The 16,554-nt window shown below is 41.8% G+C and overlaps 1 non-coding gene across 1 annotated transcript; it reads left to right on the plus strand.

The window, feature by feature from the left end:
* The first annotated feature begins 14,214 nt into the window (after window positions 1–14,214).
* Window positions 14,215–14,321, plus strand: LOC114116753 (U6 spliceosomal RNA). The gene has a single exon (XR_003590576.1). It is a non-coding gene; the product is annotated as a U6 spliceosomal RNA (small nuclear RNA).
* The last annotated feature ends 2,233 nt before the right edge of the window (window positions 14,322–16,554 follow it).

Raw genomic sequence — 16,554 nt, forward strand, 5'->3', positions numbered from 1 at the left:
TGCTTTTTGTTGTTCAGTGGCCCGGTGATGTCAGGTTCTTGGTGACGTCATGGACTGTAGCACTGCCAGGCTCCTCTGTCCTTCACTATCTCCCAGAGTTCGCTCAAACTTATGTCCATTGTGTTGTAATGCTATCTAACCATCTCATGCTGTGTCCTCCACTTCTTCTCCTGCCTTCAATCTTTCCCAGCATCAGGGTCTTTTCCAGTGAGCTGGCTCTGCATCAGATGGCCAAAGTATGAGAGCTTCAACTTCAGCATGTCCTTCCCATGAATATTCGGGGTTGATTTCTTTTAGGATTGATTGGTTTGATCTCCTTGCAGTCCGAGGGACTCTCAAGAGTCTTCTCCAACACCACAGTTTGAAAGCATCAGTTCTTCAGCGCTCAGCCTTCTTTATGGTCCAGCTGCCACATTCATACATGACTACTGGAAAAAACATAGCTTTGACTATATAGACCTTTGTTGGCAAATCGTGAAGTCAGTGGATATTTGTTGTGCACCAGCTGTTTGGCTGCACCCGGTAGAAGAATGCAAGGTTGAATAAGCTCCAAAGAGCTTTCAGTGTAGCTGGGTAGGCTAGAGTTAGAAGTCTGAGCAGTTTATCAGATCTGTGTGAAGCACAGACTGTCAATCAGTATAAATCAGGCAAGATCTTTGTTCTCGATGATAATGTTTCCCCTTTTGTGTAACTACCCAATGAGCTTTACAGTCTCCTCACGGATAAGTGTCATTTTTACTTTGAAATGTTTATGTCTGCTGAACAATTATCTCATTCATGTCAGTGTGCTGAAATAAGATCAAGCCCCAAATCAGCTCGCTTAATTGCAAGGACAGAGTCTGATACTGAATATATTTGACCACTCTCTTTTTGTTTGTTCTTGGGTATAAATAATAGCTGACACAGAAGTTCCAAGTTCCAATGCTGATTTTCTAGGGCTGTGCTCTTTGTTAAATCAGTGTCAAAGCCCTAAAGAAACCAGTCTCTTTTTTGTAAATCCAAGAAAAGCCTTCTTTGTATCAATTTGGTACATATTTTTGTATCATTTCTTTGTTCATCATCTTAGCAGCAAATCTGTCAGTTCTGCGCTCAGAATTCTTCCAGGCTGTTAATGTTTCACCATTTCCCAGCCACCACCTGGGACCAAGCCACCCACTGGACTCCTAACTGCTTCCACCTTGGCCTCCTACAGTCCTTTATCACCAGAACCAAAAGAGGGATCCTATTTTAACTAAGTCAGACCATGTCACTGTCCAGAGCCCCTCACTGGCTTCTCATCTCACCAAAGAGTAAGAACTAAAGTCCTTTCATTGCTTACAGTACTCTACTAGATCGAAGCTGCCCCACTAGGACCTCTCAGACCAGCATGCGTCCTAAGCTTCAGTAATGTCTGACTCTTTGTGACCCCATAGACTGTAGCCCGCCAGGCTCCTCTGTCCGTGGGATTCTCCAGGCAAGAACACTGGAGGGGGTTGCCATGCCCTCCTCCAGGAATCTTTAGACCCAGAGATACAACACGAGTCTCTTAAGTCTCCTGATTTGGCAGTTGGGTTCTTTACCTCTAGTGCCACCTGGGCAACCCTCTCAGAGCCCTTGCCATTTTCCCATGAACTGTTGCTTTAACTTGGTGGCTCAGATGGTAAAGAATCTGCCTGTAACGCAGGAGACCCAGGTTGAAGTAGGAAATGGTAACCCATTCCAGAATTCTTGCCTGGAAAATTCCATGGACTGAGGAGTCTAGTGGGCTGCAGTCCATGGGGTCACCAAGAGCTGGATACCGCTGAAGCAACTTAGCACACAGGAGGGGCTACACTTCTTGCTTGCTTTAATCAGGTTACCCTCTACTCCCCCTACTGTTGGCTCAGGGCCTTTGCGCTTCCTGCTCTTTTTCCCTTCTTACCTTCCTCATCTTGTTCAGGTGCCTCCCTTCTCATCTTCTCCAGGTCTCTGCAGCAAGCCCTTCCTTTGATCACCCCACTTAAGCGGCACAACCCCACCCAGGCAGAATCATGTGCCCTGCTTTATTTGTTTGCTGTTCGTTTCCCTACATTAGAATATAAAGTCCAAGAGATTAAAAATTGGGATTTGCTTGATTCAGCACCACAGTGCTGGAACAGTGCCTGGAACAGAACTGGCATATAATAGACATTGGATAACTGTTTCTCACTTGTTTATTCCACCAATGTTTATTAAAGGTCTACTACTATGTTCCAGACAACATGTTTAAAAAAATAATCTCTGCTCTCTGGGGGCTTACAGACCTGTGAGGGAGACAGATAATAAGTAAATAGATGAGTATATCTACTTCAGGTAGCAATAAATGCCATGAAGAAAATAGAAATGTGAAATGAGATGGAGGGACTGGTTGGTGAAATAAGTTCTGGAATACTACAGTATATGAGAATATACATATGTATCTGTGAGGAGCCAACTCATTGGAAAAGACCCTGATGCTGGGAAAGATTGAGGGAAGGAGGAGAAGGGGGCAACAAAGGATGAGATGGTTGGATGACATGACCGACTCCATGGACATGAGTTTGAGCTAACTCTGGAGATAGTGAAGGACAGGGAAGACTGGTGTGCTGCAGTCCATGTAGTCGCAAAGAGTGGGACATGACTGAGCGACTGAACAACACCACTGTATACAGACTGGCTGGGAGCCTCTCCAGGAGAGTGGCATTTGAGCTGAATAATAAGAGAGACGGCCATGGGAAGTTCTGAAGGAAGGGCATTTCAGGCAGGGGGCAGAGCAAGGGAAAGGAGTCTGGGTTAGGAATGAGCTTGGTATGTCTCACAGTGGAAGCTTTTCTGCTGTATCAGCTTCATGTATCCTGTGATCGCCAGAGTACTCTTGAAGAGACAGGACAAGCTCACATGTATATGCCCAGACATCTTTGGTCTCCATCACTTCACACATTCATCTGTCAGAAGCTGGCCCACTGCACAAAATCATTGGGATTTCCTTACAGAAATCTCGGTTGTGCATGAGAGGAATAGTAATGAGTGAAACTGGTGATACCAGACTGATGGAATAATTTTCTGGTTAATTTTGTAATGTTCTGTTTCCTGCCTACTGGTTGATGTCATGAAATTCAAGAGGAAATAAAATAGGGAACTTTAATGCTGGGACTTAATGGGCTGGGTGTTTACAGAGGAGGGGAGGGCCATAACTCTTTAGGCTCTTCAGTAGATTAAATATGCTTAATTGTCAGAGGGTAAGGCAAGGAGATCCAACCAGTCCATTCTGAAGGAGATCAGCCCTGGGTGTTCTTTGGAAGGAATCATGCTAAGGCTGAAACTCCAGTACTTTGGCCACCTCATGCGAAGAGTTGACTCATTGGAAAAGACTCTGATACTAGGAGGGATTGGGGGCAGGAGGAGAAGGGGATGACAGAGGATGAGATGGCTGGATGGCATCACTGACTTGTTGGACATGAGTTTGAGTGAACTCCCGGAGATGGTGATGGACAGGGAGGCCTGGCATGCTGCGATTCATGGGGTCGCAAAGAGTCGGACACGACTGAGCGACTGAACTGAACTGAACTGAACTGAAGGAAGTACAGACGGTAGAGAATCTGCCTGCAATGCAGGAGACCTGGGTTCGATCCCTGGGTTGGGAAGATCCCCTGGAGAAGGGAATGGCTACTCATTTCAGTATTCTTGCCTGGAGAATTCCATGGACAGAGGAGCCTGATGGGCTACAGTCCATGGGGTTGCAAAGAATCGGACATGACTGATCGACTAACACTTTCACTTTTCAAGGGTAGATTTGGGACGCCACTAGCTCTGCATCTTGTCTCAGTCCAGTTTCTAGTAATGGATGCATTGATGGTGATTGTTTCTTTTCAAGTGACTGTGTACTTTTCTATATAAGAGACAGAGCTCTGTCCTTTCATCCTGAAATGTAGGGTATTGGCTACATCCTTGTATCTACTTTCTCATCTGATTTGTATCTCTTCCCCACCTATTGCCTTTTCTTCCAACCAGCTTCCCACCCCCAGTGCACACAGTAAATATTCTGCACACCGAAGAGTTGAGAAAAGAAGAAGATTAAGAGAAATATAAAGTTTAAACGGGAGGAAGAACTGGGGTGAAATGAAGTGAGTGCCTCTGAGGACTGAATAAATGCAATATATGTGAAAACGATCTGTAAGCTGTAAAGCACCATTCAAGTGTCAGAATCAGGATTTTTTACTGCCTGTCAAGATTGAGAAGTCTACTCAATAAATACTGAATGAATAAATGAATGGCAGAAACATGAAAATGAATGCTGTGAGGAAAGAGGGCAAGAGACAGAATCAGAAATTGTCCCAAACAAATGTTTAGCTCATTCATCATCTTCCCAATATACGTGAATCTTATCAGTACACAGGTTTTAAAAATCATTGATTTTTTTGTATACAGGGAGAGAAAAGAATGAGATTCAGAGAGATTAAATATCATTAAGCTTAAGTGAACCAGGGGATAAAATGATCTCAATAAATAACTGGTAAAAGATATGCCAATAACTAATTTTTTAAATGAGAGTGAAAATGTTCTGTGAGGAACACTGCTGAAATATTAGGTTGAGACAGTAGAGAAAATCACAACATCATGATTATATATTTTATACCTGAGAACCAGAGAAACAAAAAACAATTTGGAAATTTTTTAATTTTCATTTTTGTATCTTTGTAGACAGTTTTGAAGCTTTTCTAGGAAATAAGTAATAATATAATAGCATTTATACAGTACTTCCTATGTGCCAGCCATGTTGATAGAACTATATGTATATTAGTACATTTAATCCTCACTATAACTCTATGGAGTTGATACTATTACTGCCTGATTTTTAAAAGATCATGAGTGCAAATAAGTGGTGGAGCTGGGATTTGAACCCAATCTAACTTCAGAAAATATGCTTTTAAACAATGCATGTGTATATAACTGTATATATATAAACGCATCTATGAATGCTTAATATGTAGGAAAGAAATAGGTTCTATGATTCTCCCACTTTACAGATGATGAACCCAAGGCAAAGAGAGGTTAGGCAATGTGAGCAAGATAATGCAGCCATTTAGCCCTGCTCGGAGCCTGGTGGGCTGCCGTCTATGGGGTCACACAGAGTCGGACACGACTGAAGTGACTTAGCAGCAGCAGCAGAGCAAGAATGGTGTTCTTTTTTTTAATGATTTTATTTATTTATTTGTGGCTACGCTGGGTCTTCGTTGCTGTTCGTAGGTTTTCTCTAGTTGTGGCAAGCGGGGGGCTCCTCTCTAGTTTCGGTGCACAGGCTTCTCTTTGCGGTGGCTTCTCTCGTTTCAGAGCACGGGCTCTCGGGTGCACGAGCTTCAGTAGTTGCAGCTTCCGGGCTCTAGGAGGTAGGTTCAGAAGTTAAGCTACACCCACTTCATTGCTTTGCAGCATGGCAGATCTTCTGGGGCCAGGGATCACGCCTACATTAGCAGGCAGAATCCTTACCACTAAGCCACCGTGGAAGCCCTGGAATGGTATTCTAATGTCCATGGGCTTCTGATCTACAGCAGAGGTCCCCAGCCCTGGAGTTGTGGACAAGTACAGGTCTGTGGTCTGTTAGGAACCAGATCACACAGCAGGAGGTGAGTGGCTGGCAAACAGGCAAAGCTTCATCTGCATTTACGGCTCTCCCCATCACTTGTATTACCCACCTGAGCTTCACCTCCTGACAGATCAGTGGTGGCATTAGATTTCTGTAGGGGTGCAAGCCCTCCTGTGAACTGTGCATGAGAGGGATCTAGGCTGCTCACTCCTTATGAGAATCTAATGCCTGAGGATCTGAGGTGGAACTGAGGTGGTGATGCTAGCACTGGGGAACATCTGCCACGGAGTCCCATCACCCCTGGAGTCAACCGTTCAGTTACAGGAAAACATCCGGGCTCCCACTGATTGTGTACTGTGATGAGTTGTATAATTGTCTCCTTATATATCACAATGTAATACTAATAGAAACGAAGTGCACAATAAGTGTAGTGGGCTTGAATCATCCTGAAACCATCCCCCTCCCCAGTCCATGGAAACATTATCTTCCACAAAACTGGCCCCTGGTGCCAAAAAGGTTGGGAACCACTGATTTACAGGATCGGTAACCAGAAACTCAAAGTAGCTGCTGAGAAAGAACTAGGAATTGGGAAGGAGTTCAATCTCTGGCTCTCATTTCTCCTTCTATCAATGGCCAATCCTGACTCAAGTAGGAATCTGCAGGGACACACTGAGCCCACAGACAGAATGGATACACTCTTGTCCTACTCCTCACCCAACTGAGTCCTACACATGATAAGTATGATTTTATTTCTGGCTATATGAAATATCATTATGGTTTGCAAAAAACCAGATTTATAGTATGTTTATTCAGTCTTATTCTGATCTCATTTACTCTGGACAAGGATAAAGTGAGTCCTTGGAAACTGTTGAGATCTAGGTTCCAGGACTCAAAAGCAAGTAGTATCCACTGCTCTTCTGGGGCTTGTAAAATTGAACAAATGTATTCTACTTGGGTGGTGTTAGATGTCAAACTGAACACAAAAATAACTGTACCTCACACACATGGGTGAGGCGGGAATTACCATCACTGATGTTCCATATGAATCTGATGGCTTTGGTTTCAAATTGTGACCTGAAACTTAGAGGTTAATTATACGTGAGGTGTCACATTCTGTTCTACTGCTTCACTGTCTTGAGGGCTTTCATATTGTCATGATGATCACAATTTCAGGAGGTGTTATTCAACAGTGTCACACATGAAGAAAGAAGCTCGGAAAGGTTAGGTGACTGACATTGCTCTCAGGTATGCAAGTGGTGCCTTTCAGGAAGCTGGGATGCAGTGCTGGGATGCAAATGGATGCTTCCTGACTCCACATACAGTGCTCGTCAAACCCCTTAGCAGCCTTATCAAATCTACTCCATGTAATACCCCCAATGAAGGCTGGCATTCAAAATAATCACCTTAAGGACTCTAGGCTTCTTTGAGAGATGTCTGAATCACCCACCATTTTTAGCATATCTGTTTAGGAATTTTCTTCAGGACTAGTTTACCCAAAAACCTTGTTTCATTAATTTACACTGATACCAAATTTGGGGGTTGATTACTTCTTAAAAGGCTGTAATACAGGGCACAACACTGCAGGACACACCTACATGCCTGAGAATAATTAGGACAAGGCCAGTTTTCATGAGTGTGAAACTGAGGCAATAAGTATCAGGTATTCACCTTTTGACATTGGGTTTTAAAGATCTTATCCCTGCAATTCACTTGTCTGCTGAATAGCACTGAGTTTAGGTTACTCAGAAAGAAGAAAGGCTGACTCAACTTCCAAGACTTTAATATGTGGTTCCAGAAAGTCTGCATGTTTCACTGTGAGGCTTGGACAAGAAGACAAGTGAGACCATAATGGGCAACTACTTGTGTAATTGTAAGATCATTTGTTTGATATAACTAAGGGGAAAAAACACCTTTCTCCAGTTTGCTTCCCAGAAATATGTGTAATATTTCACAGTAGGGAGATGGCCTCAAACTATGCTAAGCTTTGTTTAACTCATTTATTTATGCATTGGCTGTGCTGGGTCTTTGTTGCTGCACATGGGCTTTCTCTAGTTTCAGAGAGCGGGGGCTACTCTTCCTCGTGGTCCTCGGGCTTCTTATCAGAAAGACAGTGGCAGGCACATTCCCCAGTGCTAGCATCACAACCTCAGCAGTGGTGGCTTCTGTCGTTGCAGAGCACAGGCTCTAGACACGCAGGCTTCAGTAGTTGCAGCACATGGCTCGCTAGTTCTGGCTCGCAGGCTGCAGAGCATGGGCTCAGTACTTCTGATGCATGAGCTCAGTTGCTTCACGGCATGTGGAATCTTCCTGGACCAGGGATCACACCCGTGCCCCTGCACTAGCAGGCGGACTCTTATCTACTGCACCAGGGAAGTCCTTATGCTAAACTTTAAATGTATATTACTTAATATGATTTGTATTTAGAACATAGGTCTCTTTTCCTACAGCAAAGTATAGATGAGAAAATTACACACTTTGGAGTTGGATGAACTTGTATTCTTCTTCTGGCCTTGTTACTTAAAATCCAAGAAATGGAGTGAAGTTATTTAAATATTCTGAAGTTTAGATCTTTATCTTACAATGGAACAAAAATACCTACTTCATGAGACTCTTGTGAAATTAAATGAGATGATAGAAAGCATTTCACTGCACGCTCTCCAGCACACAATGGACACATCATAAACATAAGTTTTTTTTTCTGCCTGCAGCTTCCCAACCCCCTGTTTCCACTGACTTCTATAACCCAGTTTCTTGTTGAGTGTGCTTTCTTTGCTCTCTTCCTAGTTTCTTTTCTCTTTTTCTTGAATGACATCTCTTGGGTACTATCTATAATGGACTAGGGTCAATGACATTTCATCTGCAGTGCCTCATTCTTTCCAGTAGTCAGTCATTTCTCCCAAAATTTGCTATTTGGTTGGAAGATGTAATAAAAATCTAGACAGCTTGGAACTCTCCGTTTCAGAGCTTATTTCTCATCCCAGTATTTGCATCTCAAGTGACACTTATCAACACAGCTTATTTTTGCTGTTGTTGTTTAGTTTCTAAGTCATGTACAACTCTTTTGTGACCCCATGGACTGTAGCCCGCCAGGCTCCTCTGTCTGTGGGATTTCCCAGGAAAGTATACTGGAGTGGGCAGCCATTTCCTTCTCCAGGGGATCTTCCAGACCCAGAAATTCAACCAGTGTCTCCTTCATTGCAAGTGGATTCTTTACTGCTGAGCTACCAAGGAAGCCCAGTTTAATTTTATCTCTAACTAATAACTCCAGCCATTAACAACACCTAGGAGATAAAGTCTATGTATAATTAGGCAGAAGTGATATAAGTAGGGGCCTTAAAAAAATTTTCACGTCATTAGAATTCTATGAAAGTAATTTCCTCCAGGAATTGAGGAAGATCCAAGACTAAAGAGGGTAGAGCTGTAAGAATGCCATCTCAGAGGGCAACCGTGGTGTTTCCCCATGGTTTCCAGGTTGGGATGAGGCAAGAGAAAGACACACCTGCAGACTGCATCACTGTAGCAGATATTACCAGGAGAAATATCAACAGTGCAGGGGACGTTTAGCTCCTCCTTACGTTGTATTCAACCTTCCTTCAAGTATTTATGAATTAACAGTATGTGTTCAGTTATTCAGTCCTGTCCGACTCTGTGCAACCCACACTTCTTGTCCATGGGACCTCCCAGGCAAGAATACTGGAGTGGGGAGCCATTTCCTCCTCTTCCTAACATAGGGATTGAACCCACATCTCTTCCATCTCCTCCACTGGCACATGGATTCTTTACCACTAACGCCACTTGGGAACTCTATGAAGTAACTGCTATGTGCCTAAGCTTCCTGAAAGTCACGGATGACCCATAATCTGTAAGGAAGTATGAAATATCAAAGCAAGTGGCCAGTAATGGCCAGAGCCGTCAGGAGTTCCGTATGTCAATGTCACATCATAGGGAGGGACATTAACTTCCTTATCGGTCAGTTTTCTCTCAAGAAACAAAACCAATAGCATAGAGATAGTTGTATGTTATAGCTATATCTATTAAATGATAGCTATAAAAGAGAGAGGTTGATTAATTTTAAAGAATTGGCTTGCATAATTATGGGGGTTGGTAAGTCTGATATCTGTAGGACAAACCAGCTGGCTGCAAATTCAGACAAGAGTTGAAGTTGCAGTCTTAAGTAAAATCTGTAGGGCAGGAAGGGAGGCTGGCAGGCAGGATTTCTATGCTACGTTGACTTGGAATTCCTTCTTCTCTGGGATATCTCAGTTTTGGTTCTTATGGGCTTTAGCTGACTGCATGAGGCCCATCTGCATCATCAAGGATAATCTACTTAAAGCTGACTCATTGTAAGTATTGATATTAATCATGTCTCCAAGCATATCTTTGCAACATCTAGACTAGTGTTTGACCAAACAGCTGGGCACCATAGTCTGGCTAAGTTGACACATAAAATTAACCATCATAATTTCCAAACAGTGTTTTATTGGAAGTGAAACTTAACTTCTTATGAGGAAAGATGCCTGTTCATCAGCAAGAGGCCAGAGTTTCATAAGCTATAAAGAACTGATACTACACTCATGTTTAGTGTAAGAGCTTGTGTGGTTACAAGTTTAGTCTTCTTGGTCCCCCTGAACTTATGATCAAGTTTTAGACAGCCTTGTGGAGTCCATGATATTTTTAACAGAGGAGCTATAGAAGCTGTACTCTCAGCTTCCACTCCAGCAGGTGGAAGAGACCCTCTGCTGTATTTGTCATACCATGAGCAGAGATAAACTAGCTGTTTAGGATACATTGGCATGAGGGACATAAAAGAAGACATAAATAGAGAATATCTTCACTCATTAATGAAGATATTCTTTATTTATGAATCTACTATGTATCACAATAAACTGCAGAAAATTCTGAAAGAGATGGGAATAACAGACCACCTGACCTGCCTCTTGAGAAACCTATATGCAGGTCAGGAAGCAACAGTTAGAACTGGACATGGAACAACAGACTGGTTCCAAATAGGAAAAGGAGTACGTCAAGGCTGTATATTGTCACCCTGCTTATTTAACTTCTATGCAGAGAAACGCTGGGCTGCAAGAAGGACAAGCTGGAATCAAGATTGCCGGGAAAAAATATCAATAACCTCAGACATGCAGATGACACCACCCTTATGGCAGAAAGTCAAGAGGAACTAAAGAGCCTCTTGATGAAAGTGAAAGAGGAGAGTGAAAAAGCTGACTTAAAGCTCAACATTCAGAAAACGAAGATCATGGCATCTGGTCCCATCACTTCATGGAAAATAGATGGGGAAACAGTGGAAACAGTGTCAGACTTTATTTTTGGGGGCTCCAAAATCACTGCAGATGGTGATTGCAGCCATGAAATTAAAAGACGCTTACTCCTTGGAAGGAAAGTTATGACCAACCTAGATAGCATATTCAAAAGCAGAGTCATTACTTTGCCAACAAAGGTCCGTCTAGTCAAGGCTATGGTTTTTCCAGTGGTCATGTATGGACGTGAGAGTTGGACTGTGAAGAAAGCTGCACACTGAAGAATTGATGCTTTTGAACTGTGGTGTTGGAGAAGACTCTTGAGAGTCCCTTGGACTTCAAGGAGATCCAACCAGTCCATTCTAAAGGAGATCAGTCCTGGGTGTTCACTGGAAGGACTGATGTTGAAGCTGAAACTCCAATACTTTGGCCACCTCATGCGAAGAGTTGACTCACTGGAAAAGACTCTGATGCTGGGAGGGATTGGGGCCAGGAGGAGAAGGGGATGACAGAGGATGAGATGGCTGGATGGCATCACCGACTCGATGGACATGAGTTTAGGTGAACTCCGGGAGTTGGTGATGGACAGGGAGGCCTGGTGTGCTGCGATTCATGAGGTTGCAAAGAGTTGGACACGACTGAGCAACTGAACTGAACTGAACTGACTATGTATTATTTATGAATGATTCTGTTTAAAAGACATGAAACAATCATAGAAGAAAGCATTTTGTAACTAAACTGACAATGCCTGCATTCTCTCCAAAACTCACCTTTTCCTCCCCCTACAGCTATCTTCCCCAATGGCACAGCAGGTAAAGAATCTGCCTGCAATGCAGGAGACACAGAAGACTTAGGTTCAATCCCTGGATCAAGAAGATCCCCTGGAGGAGGAAATGGCAACCCACTCCAGCACTCTTGCTTGAAAAATCCCATGAACAAATGAGCCTGACAGGCTACAGCCAATGGGATCACAAAAGAGTCGGACATGCCTGAGCACTTACATGGCCTAGCACCCATGATCTTTCTATGTCTTCCGTCTCTAGGCTGTATATGAACAGCATGTCAAAGGACTGATCTTTTCTAGTCATAAAGGAGACAATCAAATGTTCTGCTTTCCAAGGAGAGAGAAAAGATGGTTCCCAGAATATAGACACTAGAAAACTTAACATTACTCCCGTTAACAACTCCAGAGTGGATGGTTTAAACTGGTTTTGAGCTTTTGAGAGAGAGAGGAACTGCCTACTGGAGACAGTATGAGCACACCCTGAGTAAGGCAGGTCAAACAAAACCTTTGCCCTTCTTGGATGGCATTATTAATCTCATGAAGTGTGGTGATACTGTAGACACAGTATATTATATTTTTGCAAGGATTTCACAGTTCATTCATGATATCTTTTTGGACAATTTAGAGAAGTGTAAGGTGGATAATAGTCCCAATTAGATGGATACATTGTTGATAAGACAGGTCTATTTAAAGATTGTTGATGAATGGAACGATGTCAAACTGAAGAAAAAAGCTAGAAATAAGATTCTGTTTTAGCTCTTAACTACTGCATTTTTATTTTATCAGCAATTAAATTAATCAAAATTAAAGAAGCCAAAATAAAAATTAAATGCATATGTAGAATCATGCTAGCAAAATTTATAGATGACACAGATCTTAGTGGGCTAACCAATGCAACAGATAGGGAACGGACGTTCAAAATCATCTACGTGGGCTTCAGTAGCAAAAAGAAACGAATGAGAGGATATAATAAGGATAAAGGTAAAGTCACAGAGCTGATTAAAATGCAGCTTAGCAGAAAAGTTCATGTGAAAAATTATCTGGGACTCGGCATCAACTGCAAGTTCAAGAGCCACTAAGATGGGATGCCTATAACACACACATGCACACACACCCAAATACAATAGCTTTTAAAGGTTGAAAAGGGCCTTAGAAAGGTAGAAAAAGGCCTCAAGTCAGACCTCTCATGTTACAGAGAAAAGCTGAGCATGCAATAATAAAAACACAATAACTGACAGTAAAACTACATCTGGTATTTACGTAGGCTTTATTACAGACATCTTTTTCCTTGGAGTTACTTCACCATGGTTTTGATTTGCGTGTCTCTGATGATTAATGATTCTGAGTATCTTTTCATATATTTCTTGGCCATCTGCATGTCTTCTCTGGAGAAAAATCTATTCAATTCCTCTGCACACTTTTTAGGTGGGTTATTTGTTTTTTATTTTTTGCTCTTGAAGTAAATAAGTTTCTCATATAGTTTGGAGATTAACCTCTTATCAGATATATGATTTACCAATATTTCCTTCCTTTGTGTTGGTTGCCTTTTAATTTTGATGACTTTTCCCTTTGCTGTGCAGAAGTTTTTATTTTGATGTACTCCCGTTTGTCTATTTTTGCTTTTATTGCCTAAATGTTCATCAACAGATAGATTAAGAAAAGATGGTGTATATATACATACACAATGGAATATTATTCAGGTTTAAAAAAGGGAAATCATGCCATTTGGGGGAAAACATGGATGAGCCTGGAGGACACTAGACTAAATAAAATAAGCCAGACACAGAAGGACAAATACTACATAATATTACCTGTATAAGGAATCTAAAATAGTCAAACCCATAGAAGCAGAGAGCAGAATGTATTTCCCAGGGGCTGGGTGGAGAGAGGAGCAGGGAGGTATTCATCAAACGGCACAATATTTTGGTTGTTAAGTGATGAGATGATGTCCTGAAGATCTACAGCATAACATCATACCTATAGTTCACAACGCTGTATTGTGTACTTAAAATTTTGCTAAGAGGGTAAGTCTTATGTTAAGGGTTCTTATCACAAATAAGAATAGCAATACGTAAAGAAAAAGTGTTATTTTAATAGGCAAGAGTATATTTTCACAGAGTATAAACAAGGTTGTGAGAAATCTAAAAACAATAGAGCAGATATAAAATGACAAGAGTTTTTTTTATTATTATTATATTAGCCTAGAAACAGTAGACCAGCATAGAGGGAAGTATTATTTGAGGCAGCATGGCAGCTGTATTCTTTCCAAAACTATAGGGCAAAACTGGAAGCTACAGATATATGTTATTAAAAGGAAAAGTTCAAGTTTAGCTTAAGAAAAACCTTTGAACAGCTACTGCCACCCACTGATCAGAAAGGCCACTTCAACAAAAGCTGGGTTCCCATTCCTACTGTAGATCTAAGCTATAGACCAATAAAGATGGGGAACAGAGAAGGGATGCGTGATGCAAGAAGCTATACTAAGTGATCTCTTCTTTCTAAGATTCTACAATTTCAGAGCACAACAGGTGTTGTTTCTTTCCAATCTTTGTCTCCCATTTTCAGGATCTACACTTTCTATTCAATTTTTCTTTACACTTAAAACATTTCTAGTGCTCACTTCAGAAGCACATATGCTAAACACTGGAACAACAGGCGAAGACTAGCATAGCTCCTTCGCAAACATGACATGCAAATTTATGAGGTATCCCGTGTTTTGGGGAGATTAGCAGATACAAATTACTATACATCAAATAGATAAACAACAAGGTCCCACTGTGTAACACAGGGAACTATATTCAATATCTTGTAGTAAAACATAGTAGAAAAGAACATGAAGAAGATTATGTGTATGTCTATATTATATATATATTATATATATATATATATCTGAATCACCTTGCTGTACACCAGAAACTAGCATAAAATTATAAATCAACTACACTTAAATCAAATCCCTTATGAGTATACAGTGGAAGTGAGAAGTAGATTTAAGGGACTAGATCTGATAGATAGAGTGCCTGATGAACTATGGATGGAGGTTCATGACATTGTACAGGAGACAGGAATCAAGACCATCCCCAAGAAAAAGAAATGCAAAAAAAGCAAAATGACTGTCTGAGGAGGCCTTACAAATAGCTGAGAAAAGAAAAGAAGTGAAGGGCAAAGGAGAAAAGGAAAGATATACACATTTGAATGCAGAGTTCCAAAGAATACAAAGGAGAGATAAGAAAGCCTTCCTCAGCAATCAATGCAAAGAAATAGAGGAAAACAACAGAATGGGAAAGACTAGAGATCTCGTCAAGAAAATTAGAGATACCAAGGGAATATTTCATGCAAAGATGGGCTCGATAAAGGACAGAAATGGTAGGGACCTAACAGAAGCAGAAGAGATTAAGAGGAGGTGGCAAGAATACACAGAAGAACTGTACAAAAAAGAGCTTCATGATCCAGATAATCATGATGGTGTGATCACTCACTGAGAGCCAGACATCCTGGAATGTGAAAAGTGGGCCTTAGAAAGCATCACTACGAACAAAGCTAGTGGAGGTGATGGAATTCCAATTGAGCTATTTCAAATCCTGAAAGATGATGTTGTGAAAGTGCTGCACTCAATATGCCAGCAAATTTGGAAAACTCAGCAGTGGCCACAGAACTGGAAAAGGTCAGTTTTCATTCCAATCCCACAGAAAGGCAATGCCAAAGAATGCTCAAACTACCGCACATTACAACGCATCTCACACACTAGTAAAGTAATGCTCAAAATTCTCCAAGCCAGGCTTCATCAATATGTGAGCTGTGAACTTCCAGATGTTCAAGCTGGTTTTAGAAAAGGCAGAGGAACCAGAGACCAAATTGCCAACATCCGCTGGCTCATCAAAAAAGCAAGAGAGTTCCAGAAAAACATCTATTTCTGCTTTATTGACTATGCCAAAGCCTTTGACTGTGTGGATCACAATAAACTGTGGAAAATTCTGAAAGAGATGGGTATACCAGACCACCTGACCTGCCTCTTGAGAAACCTGTATGCAGGTCAGGAAGCAACAGTTAGAACTGGACATGGAACAACAGACTGGTTCCAAATAGGAAAAGGAGTACGTCAAGGCTGTATATGGTCACCCTGCTTATTTAACTTCTATGCAGAGTACATCATGAGAAATGCTGGGCTGGAAGAAGCACAAGCTGGAATCAAGATTGCTGGGAGAAATATCAATAACCTCAGATATGCAGATGACACCACCCTTATGGCAGAAAGTGAAGAGGAACTAAAAGCCTCTTGAAGAAAGTGAAAGAGGAGAGTGAAAAAGTTGGCTTAAAGCTCAACATTCAGAAAACGAAGATGGCATCCGGTCCCATCACTTCCTGGCAGATAGATGGGAAAACAGTGGAAACAGTGTCAGAGTTTACTTTTGGGGCTCCAAAATCACTGCAGATGGTGATTGCAGCCATGAATTAAAAGACATTTACTTCTTGGAAGGAAAGTTATGATCAACCTAGATAGCATATTGAAAAGCAGAGACATTACTTTGCCAACAAAGGTCTGTCTAGTCAAGGCTATGGTTTTTCCAGTGGTCATGCGTGGATGTGAGAGTTGGACTGTGAAGAAAGCTGAGTGCTGAAGAATTGATGCTTTTGAACTGTGGTGTTGGAGAAGACTCTTGAGAGTCCCTTGGACTGCAAAGAGATCCAACCAATCCATCCTAAAGGAGATCAGTCCGGGGGGTTAATTGGAAGGACTGATACTGAAGCTGAAACTCCAATACTTAGACCACCTCATGCGAAGAGCTGACTCACTGGAAAAGACCCTGATGCTAGGAGGGATTGAGGCAGGAGGAGAAGGGGACGACAGAGGATGAGATGGCTGGATGGCATTACCGAATCAGTGGACATGAGTTTGAGTAAACTCCGGGAGTTGGTGATGGACAGGGAGGCCTGGTGTGCTGTGATTCATG

The sequence above is a fragment of the Ovis aries genome, chromosome 10 (genome assembly GCF_016772045.2).
Source record: "Ovis aries strain OAR_USU_Benz2616 breed Rambouillet chromosome 10, ARS-UI_Ramb_v3.0, whole genome shotgun sequence".
In the NCBI taxonomy this organism is placed as follows: Eukaryota; Metazoa; Chordata; class Mammalia; order Artiodactyla; family Bovidae; genus Ovis; species Ovis aries.